Here is a 17,141-nt window from a genome sequence, read left to right as displayed (position 1 = left end):
TCGTTGTTTATGGCAACATCTGTAGTCAGTTTAGAAGAATTAGACCACAATATGTGATTTATACAGAATATATATATATATATATACAAATTGCGTTTTGCCTTCAAAATGGGGTTATACATAGCTTACAAAGCGCTCTTCTTCTGAGATTAGTATGGATCTGGTCAAGGTTAAGTTGTACACTTTCTCATACACCAATAAGGCTTGTTGAGAGTCTAACATTTTGCAATAAATATACTATATGGAAGATCCTTTTTTAATTTTTAAAAGACATTCTTATGTATTCTGGAAAGAATTAGAAGCATGTTATTAAATTTTGTAAATACCCGTTATCTAGTATCTACACTAAAGAGATTTCAATAAAAACCCATTATTCATCCGAGTGTTCACGTGGTGGTGACCACCTTTTTCCTACGCAGCTCTTACACAGAGGAAAAGTTACTTTTCCATGATTTCATAAAGTAAGAAGTGGTTGAAAACTATTATTTGAGGAATGGGATTTTGGATGTGCCAAATTTAAAATAAGAATTTAAATCAGGAACATTAGTAGTAATTATAACTGAGTGTTCAGTTTAGAGTACCCGCACTCTCAGGGGGCCAGAGAAATATTTATAGGGGGTACGCAAAACATGTTTGTAGGGGATCAGCTTTCACAGTTATCAGACCAAAGGAATATGTGTTATGAGTGCTTAAACGCAAAAAAAGTTTTAGTTTTGATAAAAATTACTAAAAATATTTGGTTTAACTACGATGTTAGGTTATTTGCAATGCACTTGTAAAATGTAAGGGGGGCCCTCTTGACCCCTTTCTGCTGACGCTTATTCTCGCAGACCTTATTGGTACAAGGCTAGAATTATGTAAAGTCAACATATTTATTTAATGCATTCTCTGCCATCTACGATGTACAAGCCTGGTGATTTTTGGCTTTGTATCTACAGAGAGCATAATTGACGCCAAGACGAGGGATTACGTCATAACCTTTAAGGAAATACTGCAAATCAACATTACATGTGTTTGTTACGTTAAATTCATGTTTTAAGATAATAACAGTTTGTTAACTGGCAGTTTCAAATTGTCCTCTTTCATAGTTTCGTTTTGTTACTGATGTACTTAAAACAATGTTTAACACACAGAACACACCAAATGTATTTTATTCTACTATAAGATGCAACATATTTTAATACACAAACAACAATACCATTTATAATAACGGTTATTACAAATATTGGTTTAGATTTAAGAGTTTTACAAACTTATAAACAATACTGAGTCCTCTGTCTGATCTGGAACTGAATTTTTTTATCGACGGTTCACGGAGAGCGAATTAATTCAATGTTCATTCATCGGAACACTACTCTTGAAGGTTAGCTAGCTCTATTCATGGCTGGCCTCACGCGGTGTATAAGCTCCCTTTTCACCGAGAAAGTTATGTAATGCCCTTGCAGAAATACTAACATTCGAAGTTAATCATATAAAGTTGAACTGTTTGTAATGTTCGAAATCTATAAATGTTTCTAATCAAATATCTGTAGTTTTCAGATTAATAAATATTTATCACAGTTCTAGCTTCCGAGGTTTATAGTGTACTGACTCTAGCAAGTTAAGAATATTAAAAAAAAATCTTTCTCTCATTGTGTCGATTTATAAACTTTCAAGGTGAGGTTCTCAAAAGTTCAGTTGGCATCAACGTAAAACATATATTGTTGATTTTTACACTCGAGAATATTCTACAAATTTAGAGAATAGGCGGGAATTTCGCAATACACATTTAACAGTATAAGTTATGTACATTTCTAAATATACTCTTCAAAAAACGAAACGCAAAAGGCAAAATTTGAGACATATTGTTAACAAGTTTATTCCGGGTAGTTCTGTATGACATGTGTGAAACTTTGCACATTCACTGCTGAACATCCAAAGTCTGCAAAGGCGAAGTCCACACTCACTAGTTGAAGTTTAACGTCACTCAACGTCAATAACGAGTATGCCCCCCCGTGAGCATCAATAACTGCTTGGCATCTCCTGCTCATGGAAGCGATGAGATGACGAATCACATCCTGTGGAATGGCTGTCCACTCAGCCTGCAAAGCTGCTGCAAGCTGAGGTAGAGTCTGCGGTTGAGGTAGTCGCCGTCGTAGACGTCGGTCCAACTCGTCCCAAAGATGTTCGATGGGGTATAAATCTGGTGATCTGGAGGGCCAGGGAAGAATGTTGATGTTGTGGTGTCTCAAGAAGACAGTGGTGAGTCTGGCTGTGTGAGGACGGGCGTTGTCATGTTGAAAAACGTCGTTGACGTTCACTATGATGGGTTGCACATGGGGTCTAAGAATCTCGTAGACGGTTGCGTACGGTCTGATCGGAAATCTTACACAGCCCTGGTATGGTTGAGGCAGTAGACGTCGCAGTGGTGGTCCTATCCCGAAGGTGACGTAACCGGATGTAGCGATCTTGTGCGGGCGTGGTCACACGAGGTCTGCCAGATCGTGAACGGTCACAAGTTGATCCATGTTGTTGATGACGATTCCATAGCCTTGTGATGGTGCTTGGGTGGACTTTCACAGCTCTGGCAACATCTGATCGAGATTCGGCTGCTTCTAAGCGACCAATGGCGTTGTTACGTTATGCTTCAGTCAGTCTTGGCGTAACTGTATTGCGTGTCGGTGGCTTAACACTGAGCTATGAAAACCGAGAACCCGTCACTTTTATAGGGATTTTGCACATGTTGCACTTGCAGAACATGCAGATCTCTCAAACAAATTTATTGAACACGAATGCGTTTTGGCGAAAAATCCGATGTTTTCCTCCGTTTTCAAAGTGCACAACTTTTATTGTCATTTTGGTCTGACAATCAGTGCCTTAACATGTGTAACATCACATACTCTGAGCTTGTAACGTTATTACATATATTTCTCTTTAAAATAACAAAAATATCCCTTTTGCGTTTCTTTTCTTGAATAGTATATATATATAACTAAAACAAATATCGATACTGAAATAAATATATAATATTAAATCCATTACATCTCACTCCTCAGGGAATTAAAAATTGGCGTTAGAAAATTTTTAACAACGATGTGATAAACTACAACCCAGTCCTCTGAAGCTGACACATTTGGTCTTCTCCATTTTCTCACAGCCACACAGTTTTTGAAAAAGTAGTTACATGAAACTTTCTCCAGTTCATTTTTTGGGAGTGCATATTTAAATAGTGAAGAGATCTGCAAATCCTTTTCTTGCTCATGGATTAGTTTACTTCGAGCAAACTAAGTTTCGCCAAGTGAACCAAATTCTTCAAGTTCATCATTGTCATTCACTAATAAATTGTCAGTTGGACAATTACTCACAAGAACTGTGTAGGACCCAAAAATGTCTGAGACTAATATATAATGTCGTCTGACTACGTGTCTGTAATTTAGTTTTGGCTTAATGCCGAACACATATCTTGCTTCTCCTCAACAACAACGTTGTCCTTAGATGCAACAGCAATCAGATCGCTAACTATCATGAGTTCGGCAACAACATTTCCCTTAGCAAAATCGTTTCCCAACAACAATGAAACAGCTTGAATTGGCAGAGCCGGTCTTACTTCAATCACAACTGGTTATGAAACTACGTCCACTTTTAAATAAATGTTATGAAGAGGAACATTAATAAACAACCCTCAATATCCTGAGTAATAACAGATTCACCAGTGTAAGAACTCGAACCTAAAGGCCGTGTACCTTCTAAAATCAATGACGAGACGCTCCACTATCATGCATAATACGTATAGGTATGTAATTATCAGTGCCAATTGTCAAAGACAAAGAACCAACAGACAAATATGGTTTAAATCCCTCCCCAATTGCATCAGCCTTTTTATCATTGGTCAAATCAACAACATCGGGTAGTATGACGAAACTACATCTACATGTGGACACTGGATGTTGCCTCCTTTTCTTTTTGAATACTACCAGTCGGACATAACATTACCAGGTGTTTTACAAAAATTGCTGACAGGTTTAGATGACTTTGTTAAAGTTTTACCTTGTCTGTAATAACATTTCGAAGTAGATAAATTGGATATTTTAAAACAATCCTGAACTTTAATGGAGTGTACAAATAAAGATTTTTTCAAAATGGTAGGAATTTCTTTTTTGAAAAATGGTTTTATGAGTTAACTTGTAGTGTCATTAGAAAGAGCAGCTGCTTCCTGTAGTGTTTCAATATTCTTTTCAAATAAATAAGTTCTGAAGGTGTCACTTCTTCAGTGTTTAAAGTCCTCCATTTGACATAATTGTCTCAATTTATCAAAACTGTTGTCATTATGCATAGAATTACATCATCAATCAAAATAAACCTTTTTTTTGTGGAAAATTCCATACAAGTTTGAATATCTTGCTTGCAATAACCTTGAAATGTTTGGCGATAAGCTTTCGGTGCTAACTCTCATGTTTTGAGAATAGTTGATTTAACGTTATCATAATTGGTGCATTCTTCTAGAGAGGGGACGGCATTAGCTTCTTGTGCCTTACTCGTTAAAACACTCTGTAATAACAATGACCCTTTTTCAGTGGACCATTCCGTGATTTGGGCAACTTTCTCAAAATGTTGGCAATGCTTATCAACTTCGTTTTTATTAAATGTTGGTTCTTTAATATATCGATTGAATTCAACGTCGTCATTTTGCCTTGATTGATCAGAGTTGAGTCTAATTTCCATTTCTTTTATCCTAATTTTTTTCTCACCTTAGATACGAGCTTGTTCCGCCTCGAGACGTTTACCTTTTCTTTCAGCTTTGATTCGACCATCTGTGGCAAACGTTTTATTTAGAAAGCGTGAAATTGGTTTCAGTGTATTTAAGTGGAATAAAACAATTTTAAAAGCAAACATAGAATATAAACAGGGTTACATTGGTCACAGAAGATTTAGTGCTGTTGTACTGCCTAGTTTTCATGAATGATTGAAATAAAAATATTCAGAGTTTAAATGTATTATGTTAAAATGAAATACAGTGCTTTGCAGGATTGGGTATTACTAAGATAATCTGGCATGTGTGTAGTCATAAATGTAAGTGGTAGAGTTATTTACGGTTAGATAATGTGATGCATAGGATATATATATATATCTATAGGTTTTAACTGTGTAACATGACACACTTGCTCAGGCTGCTGAGGGATTTCTTTGCAAACGAAAGGCTTTACAAAACATTTGTCTTCGTCGAATAAATGCTTTAAATGCCTCCGGTGGTACACTTTGGATCTATCCATCCCTATCGGCATGTTTTGAAACTATCGGCAACTAATGATACATTTTGGAACCAACATGCTCACTAGTAACACAGTTTGGAACAATCCATCCACCTTCTGACACTACTAAGAAGTCACATGACCACTATCCCCCTGATACGTTTTATATATTTCATTCGTGCTATTTTTTGGACACAGGTTAGAATGGCTATTTAAAACGATCTTGAACAATCGTTTTGTATCCAAAGATTTTAATAGTTTTGTTTGTTTATATCTTGTTAAGTACAAAGCTACACAATCTGTGTTATGTCCACAACGAACATCGAATATGGGTTTGGCAGGTGCCAGGAGAACGCTACCTGCCTGAATGCATAATGCCAACTGTAAAGTTTTGTGGAAAATGAATAATGGTCTAAGGCTGTTTCACATGGGTTTGGGCTGAGCTCTTTAGTTTCAGTGAAGGGAAATATTAATGCCAAAGCATACAATGACATTCTAGAGAATTATGTACTTCCAACTTTGTGGCAACAGTTTGGACTAGGCCCATTTTTTTCAGCATTACAATGTCCCCGTGCACAAAGCGAGGTCCATAAAGACATGGTTGGCGAGGTTGGTATGGAAGAACTTGACTGGCCTGCACAGAGCCTCGACCTCAACTCCATCGAACACCTTTGGGATGAATTGGAACGCCGACTGCGAGCCATGCCTTCTTGCATAACATCAGTGCCCGACCTCACTAATGCTCCTGTGGCTGAATAGGAGTAAATCCCCGAAGCCATGTTCCAATATCTAGTGAAAAGCCTTCCCAGAAGAGTGGAGGCTGTTATAGCAGCAAGGGGGGACCAACTTTATATTAATGCCCATTGTTTTGAAATGAGATGTTCAACAAGCATATATGGATGTGGTGGTCGGGTGTCCACATGGTAAGTCTACATGTCTTAGTTTTATGCACTTCACTTGCGTTTATTTTTCTGTATATTTTATTACCACTTTTAGGCTTACAAATTTTGAATTTTCTTTGGCTGATTATATTATATATTGCACAATATATTCTGTTGCAAGGATCTGTCAGAGCTAGTAAGAAGGGTTCGAATCCGTGTTGAAATCGTAAAATATTCCCTCTTTAGAATTTTTCTGTGGTGTCGTTATAAGAGTTACAGTTAATCTCTTACAATAAGTGTTAGAGTACCGTTGATTGGCTGTCTTTTCTCTGGTCAGCAGCTCAAAATTAGGGACAGCAACCGATATCATTAGTAGCTTTGACATAAATATATAAGTACACAAGGCATAATTTAACATAATTAATTGTCTTCAAAAGTAGAATTCTCTAAATGTGCAAATTTTAAGAATCTGTCAGGTTTATATAAAATAGAACACTTTTAGTACACTTTCAATTCTTACGTAAAAAAAAAGATTCCCAAAATTAAAACCACGTGCACGAAACTTTTTTTCCCACAACATTCCAGTTTCCCTGTCAGACAAAATAAGATTTAAAATATGATTAAAACATGTCAATGAAAGAATATAAGCTACTCGAGTATTTGTACAGTTGATATCCAAGAACAGTTGGCGCGAGCAAAGTAAGCTACCAATAGATCTTTGTTTGTTTCTAAATAGTATTTTGTATGCGGAGTAACAGCTGACGTGATTAACGCAATGTATACTAGGGTCTCTGAGTGAATTTTAAACAGTTGGGACGCTACTATAAGTTACACATAGACCTGCGTCTGAAATCCCACAATATTTTCACATGTAGTCAGAAATACTTGACGTTATTAATGAGGGCTATAGTAGATTCTCTGGTTGAATTTTAAACAGTTTACTCGTTTCATGTAAGCTGCATATAAGCCAGCATCTGAATGAAATCCAACAATATTTTCACATCTATTTAGGAACACTTGACGTTATTAATGCAGGGTACATTAGGGTCTCTGATTGACTTACAAACGGTTTACTCCTCAAGAACAGTAGGCGCTTTTCGTGTAAAACATACTACAAATACTTAGTTTGAATTCCAGTCAGTATTTTTACAGCTATTGATGACTACTTGGCGTGGTTAATGTAATTTCCGTTAGGACCTGTACTTGAATTAAAATATTCTTACGCTTTTATTATACTGAAACAAGGTTCGTTATATATATATATATTCCTCACTAGATCATGATGCAAATAAAACGTAATAACAATTATATAGTATAGGTTACTTGAAATATGAATTCATAACGCCTTTTCCAATTCATCATGTTTTCACGCCATGATATAAACAGGTTGTTTACAGTTAGAACGTTGGGCCTAAAACTTAAAAATGTTCATCTAGTTTATAAATATGGTTCATCGTAAACATGAATACACAATATTGTTTGTTCAAAGTAAAGGTTTGTGAGGCATCCCGAAAGATTTACGACAATTCGGGAATGTGGGATTTTAACAGCATGTTAGGAACTTCCATTTCATGGTAAGCGTTTCGTATATCGGCTGAGACCTTAAAAGTGGCTGAGTTTATAAAATGTTTGTATAAACGTGAGTGACTTTCTAAGGTACTTATAATGTAGTACATTATGAATACAGCAACTCAACTTACCAAATCAAAGTAGTTGGTAAATCGGCTGTGGCCTTGTGCTTTATGCATCCATATTATGAACACGAGGATTCGTGGTATACGATGTTTTATTGCATAGACACTTTTGTTTGTTTAAAAGCCTAAAGCTATATAATGAGTTATTTGCGGATTTCATTGTTGTGAGCCCTGATGCTTCGGTTACAGCCAATGGGAAGGCTGCAAAAACGCGTCTCGCATATTGAGGGTTTTAATATACTGTAACAGTAAATGTCAAATCCCATTATTCGTTCAGAAAAGAGTGCTATTGACTAGTTGCCTTTTCTTTTGTCTAATAGTTCAAAATTATGGTCAGTTAGTCGAAAATATCCATTTTGTAGCTTTGCGCAAAAATTATAAATCAAACAAATTAACAAAGGATGTTTGTTTTGTTTGTGAATTTCGCGCATAGCTACTCGAGGGCTATCTGCGCTAGCCGTCCCTAATTTAGCAGTGTAAGACTAGAGAGAAGGCAGCTCGTCATCATCACCCACCGCCAACTCTTGGGCTACTCTTTTACCAACGAATAGTGGGATTGACCGTAACGTTATAACGCCCCTACGGTTGAAAGGGTGATCATGTTTGGTGCGACAGGGATTCGAACTCGCGACCCTCAGATTACGAGTCGGACGCCTTAACCCATCTAGCCATGCCGGGCCTATTAACAAAGGAAGTAAAGTAACATGCTGTGAAAAAAACATAACTATATCTACAGAAATATATTTTAAAAATAAACGAGGAAAGATTTTCAGTTTATACCGTCGTATAAAATCACAGAACTTAAAAAACAACAACAAACAAACAAAAACTAATACATTTTATGATACGCTTGACGTACAACGTACACTTTTAAGTATTTTCCAAGATGATCTATACTGTTTCATACTGAGATTTTAACGTACGCTAAACAGTTATAATGATAAAAATAAAATAACTTATTTTACCTCAAATAGAAGACCTCACATCTGTTAAATGTATTCCCTTTTAACTTAGAAGACCGTTAGGCTTAACAAAGTTTACCATTCTAAGCTAAAACTTTGCAAGTTTTGTAGAGAATTCTTTCCACACGTTTTCCAATATCTCATAAAATAATTCGGTTATTAATGTATCATATTATTTACTCAATTATAAGAATACCTTTAGATCTCTTGGGAAAAAAGGCAGCTTTTCAGTTTTGCCGAGAAAGTTTAGTAACACCTGCTATGGGTCTCATAACAGGTAACTACATAGTTTTATTTTAGTTGAACTGGTGTTAAACTGTTCTTTTAGTTATGACTTCTCGGAATTGATGAACAAACCTGTTACATTTCACAAAAAGTGCAGCTGTTTTCTGATTATAAAATCCATAATGTTTTATTTTCAGTCTTTACTATTGCATTTCAAATGCGACTAGAATATTAACAGTTATTTCTCTAGAGTAATTTTTATGTATTTGAAAAATATATATATAAAACTCATGGAATTTTCTTAAGTTTGGTTAATTCTGAGACTCATAGATTTCTTTAAGCTATCAAACCTTGAATTAAAGGGCTCTTGTTGTAAATATATGTATACGTTTAACGCCAAGAAAAGTAAATAAAGCTTGATAAACCTTTGATGATTTTGATTTTCTCTTTGCGTTAAAGTGATATAACTTAACAACGTAGTAGTAACATTTACTGCGTTAAAATGATATAACTTAACAACGTAGTAGTAACATTTACTGCGTTAAAAATTATATGACTTAACAATGTAATAGTAACATTTACTGCGTTAAAAATGACATCGCTTAAAAATGTTATAGCATTAAAATGAATACATTTTAACAACATAATAAGAACTCACTGCATTAAGAGTGTCTCTAATACAAAAATGACAGAGGTCTAGAGGTTATGGCCTAGTATCTAGAACTCGTACAGCGCACGTTAAAATAAACACAAACGCAAACTAACATGGCAGGGGTTTAGTATATAGAGAGAGAATCTGAAGATTTCTCTCTCCAACTGGGGTGATCAGGAACGTTGTGGTTCCTCTTCGTCCCCTTTCGTTTCCAGTCAGGCGTATACATCGTCTTCTTCTAAAATAAACACAATAAAGTTTACGTCTTTTTATTGGATAGGTGAAGACTTTCTTCGAATTAATAGCAGTGTTTAAGAAGTCCATTGTTTCTTTTAATTACTGGCGCTGAAAAAACAAAAAGTAATATACTATTTCGTATAAAATGTAAATGTCAGCGACTATCACCACGTTCCTAATGGCTCAATGGTGCGTCTCTGAGCTTATGAGACTAAAACACAGGGTTTCAAACTCGTAGTGGGCGCAGCACAGAAAGATCGTTGTGTTGCTTAACAAGCACACAAACCAACTTACACCTTCTTAACTTCAAAACACTTTAATAAAATTATGGCATTTTATTGTGAACAGTGGTAAATCTACGGATTTATAACCCGACACTCCGAGGCTGTGTTACGCGTGGTAGACACGCGCAACAATTCAAAATGGCGTTGCTTCCAGATAAATACGCATAAACAGAAACATATTTATTTATACATGCAGGTTATGTCGTCTGACTCAAAAGAAGTATGCAGCTTAAACTGTTGTAATCGATGATTTTTTCGCTGACAAACAGAAGTACTATAACTCTGAATTGAGTTACACAAGATTTAAACAATAACATTATTTCAGAATTAATCATGCCTTCAAAATTAATTAAAGAAACAATACGATTATGCGCCAAAGTTTCACGTACCGTAAATCTGTTTCCTTTTGTTCTTACTTTGTTTGGCCCGCCATGGCCAGGTGGTTAGGGCACTTGACTCGTAATCTGAGAGTCGCGAATTCGAATCCCCGTCACACCAAACATGCTCGCCCTTTCAGCCGTGGGGGCGTTACAATGTTACGGTCAATCCCATTATTCGTTGGTAAAAGAACAGCCCAAGAGTTGGCGATGGGCGGTGGTGACTAGCTTTCTTCCCTCTAGTCTTACATTGCTAAATTATGGACGACTAGCGCAGATAGCACTCGTGTAGCTTTGTGCGAAATTCAAAACAAACAAACTTACCTTGTTTTAAAAGCTTAGGAATTTCTATGGTCCATGAAGCTTATCTATCGTTATCGCTTTTTAGAACAGCAAATATTTGTTTACAGTAATCAAAAATTCTTATATTATTTTTTATACACGATGACATTAATTAAGCTTTAGTTAACAAAGTTTCGAATTAATTAATTACAAATTATTCCGATTCTTCCGATATAGTCCAAATTCAACGTTTTAAAAATTACGAACAACTACAACTGTACCTTTAAAAACATAACAAAATAATTAGGTTAAATCTCCGTAGGAGTTGTAATGGATTAATTAATCTTCAAGAAATTACTTATGTGAATTTTGAGAAACTTGATTTGGGGCAACCATTCAGCTTAAGCATGTTTCTGGTACAGTTGAAATACGGCAGCTTTTAAGAAAACCCAGTCTTTCTCTGATCGACAACTGAGTGAAGTAACAGCTTATCAGAGGAGTAAATTATTCCACTTTGATAGCAGAGTCGTAACAGCTGTTTCTAATCGTTTATTTTAAGGCTCTAATTCACCCTTTTTTCGCTCTGGAGCTTTTAACATCTGTACTTTTTTCCCAAGCAACTTAGGTTGTTTCCTTTGTCTGATGAACCACTTTGCAATTAAGTTAGGTTCGTTAGTTTTGTGAAGATATAAATATGGATGACTCCTTTAGGAATAACAGGTTGACAAGTATTGTTTCAGAGAAAACTGTTTAATTCTTCCTTCTTTAATAAATATTTAGAACCAGTAAAACTGTAAAAAGAAATCTGTTATTCGGCGCCCACATTTCCTCATGATATAGTTGATTAATTTTTGTTTAATTTCAAATTTCAATATTTGTTTATTATAGTAATGGTTTATGGCTACTTCAGAATAAAACTTGTGCATAACATAGTTATTTTTACAATCCTTCAAATAGTATTATTACTGTATCTTTATTTGATGACTGTAGCAGTATATTTATTTTATTACAATACTAAACCTTATGAGGTGTAAGATATTCGGATATAAAACCAGCTATTATGTACTTTTATTTATAACATGATAATTATTCGTTTGATAGTCAGATATTATACAAAAATATAATAAATTAAAATACATAAATTCTCGTAGCCGAATGATTTCAGGCAGTCTTATAGTGAGACAGCCGTAAGTCTACAGACTTACAATGCTAAAATTCGGAGTTCGAATTCCACCCAGTAGGCATATTAGGTAACTTAATGAGGCTTTTTCTAAAGCAAACGAACGAACAAAGAAATGAGCTTGGCGTCCACACTTCTTAGTGGCCCGGCATGGCCAGGTGGGTTAAGGCGTTCGACTCGTAATCTGAGGGTCGCGGGTTCGAATTCCGGTCGCACCAAACATGCTCACCTTTTCAGCAGTGGGGGCGTTATAATGTGACGGTCAATCCAACTAATCGTTGGTAAAAGAGTAGCCCAAGAGTTGGTGATGGGTGGTGATGACTAGCTGCCTTCCCTCTAGTCTTACACTACTAAATTAGAGATGGCTAGCGTAGATAGCCCTCGAGTAGCTTTGCGTGAAATTCAAAAACAAACACTTTTTAGTTTCATTTTAGCCAGACAACTTGTAAGGATAGAGTAGGGTAAACCAGAATGGTAATTCGCGTTCTGTTATAAACAAAGAAAGTCCGGTTAAAATGAAAAGGGGCTTACACGTAGCAACAGCTTACCATCATTTGCTTTATTTTAATTCAAATTAACATTCCAGTCATAAAATAAACATGCGTGTGTTTTTTCTTATAGGAAAGCCACATTGAGCTGTTCGTCTGAGTCCATAAAATAAACGTAAGTTAACAGTCTGAAATGTCTTCTTAACACAGTACGCCATTATATAAGATAACATTAATCAAGCAATAATAAAATACATCGTAAATATGACATACAATCTAAGAACTAAAACTCTTCTCTAATACGCCACATACGCAATTACTCCCCTACCCCCATGTTTAATGACGTACACGTCAACCCACTTAACAATAATAATATTATTAGTAACGTAAAATATTTAACTCTTTATCTGATACGCGCAAGGAAGCAATTCCTTTTCCCTTGGAGAGAGTTTTCTTAAGCGGTGTTTAAATTCTACAGGATTTACATATATCTCTCTTATATTACTTATTACTTCAAGGTTTTCGAACACAGCTAATCATCAGGTATTTCCAAATTTAAACTAAAACTGTATACTAACACAGGACTAACTTATGTTGCAAATTAAATTATTATTTCCCCGAAAGAAGACCGAATGTAACTTTCAGAAGGTCACCTGTTTTAAACATTCACACCATTATTCATTAGTGTGTTGTCTGTTAGTCAATTTTTACACTAAAATGATGTCACATAAGGAAAGCTTAGCTTTACAGTTTGTACTGTTGTCACGTCTTATTTCCATGAAAGAGGGCCGAAAGTCGCCGAGATGGAGTTACCTGTTGTAATCACTCTCACCACTATACAGTAGTATGTTGCCTTTCATTCAGTCAGCCTCCGCTGGTACAGCGGCAAGTCTACGGATTTACAAAGCTAAAATCAGAGGTTCGATTCCTCTCGGTGGACTTAGCAGATAGCCAGATGTGCCTTTGCTATGAGAAAACACACACATTCAGTCAGTATACACTAAAATAACGTCATGTAAGAGACGCTTGAACTCTTAATTTGCACTGTTGTGACATCATTAAAACATACGCATGCCATGAATGACAAAAAGAATTACACACCCTGTAGGCCACAACGCAATATAACAAATGAACGTGAAAAGCGAGAAATAAAAATATTTGCTATTCCTCATATTGATTTTATTTACTCTTGAAACATAACACTTTGCAACTAATTAAACGATGAGTTGCTAATATTTTTTCCGTTCACCTTTGACCTTAGCTTGTTTAATGCAATCCGTACAATATGTGTGTGTTTTCTTATAGCAAAACCACATCAGTCTATCTGCTGACTCCACCGAGGAGAATCGAACCCCTGCCGTACGATATACACATTTTCTTACATTCAGATATTTTAGAAGCAGTTTACCATACATTTCTAAAATAAATTAAAAATGTTTATTTTCCTTACCCACAGTTATGGAAAAACCTCAGGCATTGTTAATAATGAATATTTATGATATTGAATCTTGAAAGTACCATTACTTTTCATTGTCTTTTTAACAAGATATGTCGTATAAATTATCAGAGGGCGCAGAGGGAAATATTTATATGCACATAATCAGCAGATTATTAAAGAATGATGGTGGCATTGAAGAGCTTACGAGTTGTTACGCAGTCAAATCGTTTGAAAAATTAACAAGGTAAAAGTAAAATCTGTCCACATAAATTGTGCTTATTAGAGAAATGTTCTTTCATTCAGTCAAAATAAAAGAAAATAGAAAATCCATTGACTATTTGGCTTGCAACGTTTCTTCCAAAGCTTATTTAAATAACCTTTATTCATAAGTTTATATATAAAATGTAGTATTACTACTGCTGATATATAAAATTGTAACGGATTTCACAGAAACGTTTGGAAAGAAAAGAATATAATTTCTGGCTGAAACTTAATTTGAAATATTAGAAAACAATCAAATTCTTGCTAATTTTGCAGTATAACAAAACAATGTAGTTTTACCGAAATATTGAAGCTTAGAACAGGTTATAATAGCGTGGCCCGCGATTTGTTTGTTTGTTTGTTTGTTGATTTCACACAAAGCTACTCGAGGGCTATCTGTGCCAGCCGTCCCTAATTTAGCAGTGTAAGACTAGAGGGAAGGCAGCTAGTCATCATCACCCACCGCCAACTCTTGGGCTACTCTTTTACCAACGAATAGTGGGATTGACCGTCACATTATACACCCCCACGGCTGGGAGGGCGAGCATGTTTAGCGCGACGCGGGCGCGAACCCGCGACCCTCGGATTACGAGTCGCACGCCTTACGCGCTAGGCCATGCCGGGCCGTGGCCCGCGAAAGAAGCAGTTTTGATCTTAGTTGATGTATTTCTAAAGATTGTTAACAAACACCTAGCTTTGCTTTTAGTTCGAAACTCAAAATTATCACCATTTGAAACAACAGCATCAAGTAATTAATATTAGAGGTAAAAGTAAACGTGAAATATTGTTCTGAATAATTAAAACAATCAAAATATCAGATTTTGGTTTGAATTTCGCGGAAAGCTGCGCAAGAGCTATCAACGTTAGCTGTCTCTTATCCAGCAGTGTTAAGACAATAGGGAGGGTAATTAGTCATCACCACCCACCGCCAACGCTTGAGCTACTCTTTTACCAACGAATGATGGTATTGATCGACCCATTATAACGCCCACACTGCTGAAAAGACAAGCATGTTTGATAAGATAGGAATTCGAGTCGGTGACCGACAGACTGTGAGTCGAGCGCCCAAGCCACATGACTGGCTATGCCGGATCAATATCTTTCCCATAAACAATTCAATAACTTTTTCCTGAGACAGTCACCTCTGTTTGTTTATTTTTAGTGCAAACATACGTCTGCTGTGTCAACTACAGGTTTTCGAACCTCGAATTTTAACGTAGTAACTCAGTAAGTTTATAACTTTCTCACTGAGGGACACAATCATGTCATTCCCAGGAATTTAAAGAAACAAACTGTGCTAACCGTATATACTAAAGCCATTAGTCCCGTGACCCAATACTGAGTACTTAAGTTAAACAATTAATTTTAAAAAAGATCACGCCCTCTGCGTACTTTATGACTTGCCAACCCTTCATATTTATTCCAGATATGATTATAATTTTTAGTGTTTCATCATTTTTATAGGTTATCTGATGTTTCTAACTGTCATATCATTTTCCTCTCTTTCTGAATGATATGACTGGGTACTACCTGCATGTTCAACTACTGCAAAGTTTTAACATTTATGAAGTTTCCCTTATATTCCTTTATTCTGATTTTTATAAAAACAAATTAGTTTGGTATGTTATGAATTTTGCGCAAAGTTACACGAGGTCAGAAAGTATGCAAACAGTGTGATCTTCTTTGACTTCAGTGTATAAATTAAGTGGTAGTGTTGAGTCATATCACTAATGGCTTTGGTGTATATGGCCTGAACTTTTTTTTAACGTCACACTCTTGAAGATGATGTGATTGGAGATCGAAATACGTGCAGTGTTTGTTTTGAGATCGTTGACAGTCTCATAATGAAGTTTTTAAACTGTTTATTCAGAAAAGTTGATTTATTGAATGTTTTAAGCATTTGTATAAACAAGTAACTTGCATTTTAGCCTTTTATTAATACCATATTGTGAAAACTAGTAAATATTAGAACGCATATGTTAATAAACGCAGTAATAATTGTTTATTTCCAGTAGTACAAATTGTGAATGAAATGCAAGCCATAATAGTTCACAATAAAAAAAGGTATAATTTTCAAGTCGTCCACATTCGCGGGAGAGACAAAAAACCCTTAATGTCATAGAAATACAGAGTTAAAGTTCTGTTGTGAATTTCTCGCGAGGTTACACAAGGGCTGTTTTTGCTAGCCGTCCGTGATTTAGCAACGATTGTTTGTTCATTTGTTTGTTTTTGAATTTCGCACAAAGCTACTCGAGGGCTATCTGTGCTAGCCGTCCCTAATTTAGCAGTGTAAGACTAGAGGGAAGGCAGCTAGTCATCACCACCCACCGCCAACTCTTGGGCTACTCTTTTACCAACGAATAGTGGGATTGATCGTAACATTAGAACGCCCCCACGGCTGAAAGGGCGAACATGTTTGGCGCGACCGGGATGCGAACCCGAGACCTTCAGATTACGAGTCGCACGCCTTCACACGCTTGGCCACGCCGAGCCATTTTAGCAACGATACACTCGAGGAAAGGCAGCTAGCTATTCAACACTACCCACAACCATTTCTTTTACTTCACTTTTACCAACAAATGGTGAGATTTATTGTTACTTTATAACGTCCCCGTGACTCTCGGATTGCCAGTCAAGTACCCTAACTATCGGGTCATGTCAAACGTCTGAGCTAAAGGCTAAGAATATCGCCAGACTTTGAAACCATAACTAAAAATAACCAAAATGGATGTTTTGGTTCCAAAAGAACCTTTCGACTCAAAATGCCATTGTGATAAAGTTGAGCATATCTTTTATTACTGTAAAAAATGATGACAAATAAGAACTGGAAGGTGACAAAAATTCACAAGGCTTCAGCTATACCCAGAAATCATCAACTGTTTTGATTGAAAAGATTGCTGATGTAAATGATATCATATAACAAGTTATCCAAAGCTGGTCTAACTGACTTTT

Source organism: Tachypleus tridentatus, chromosome 2 (genome assembly GCF_004210375.1).
Source record: "Tachypleus tridentatus isolate NWPU-2018 chromosome 2, ASM421037v1, whole genome shotgun sequence".
Taxonomy (NCBI): Eukaryota; Metazoa; Arthropoda; class Merostomata; order Xiphosura; family Limulidae; genus Tachypleus; species Tachypleus tridentatus.
The sequence above is the reverse complement of the archived record's forward strand: the minus strand, read 5'-3'. Positions refer to the sequence as shown.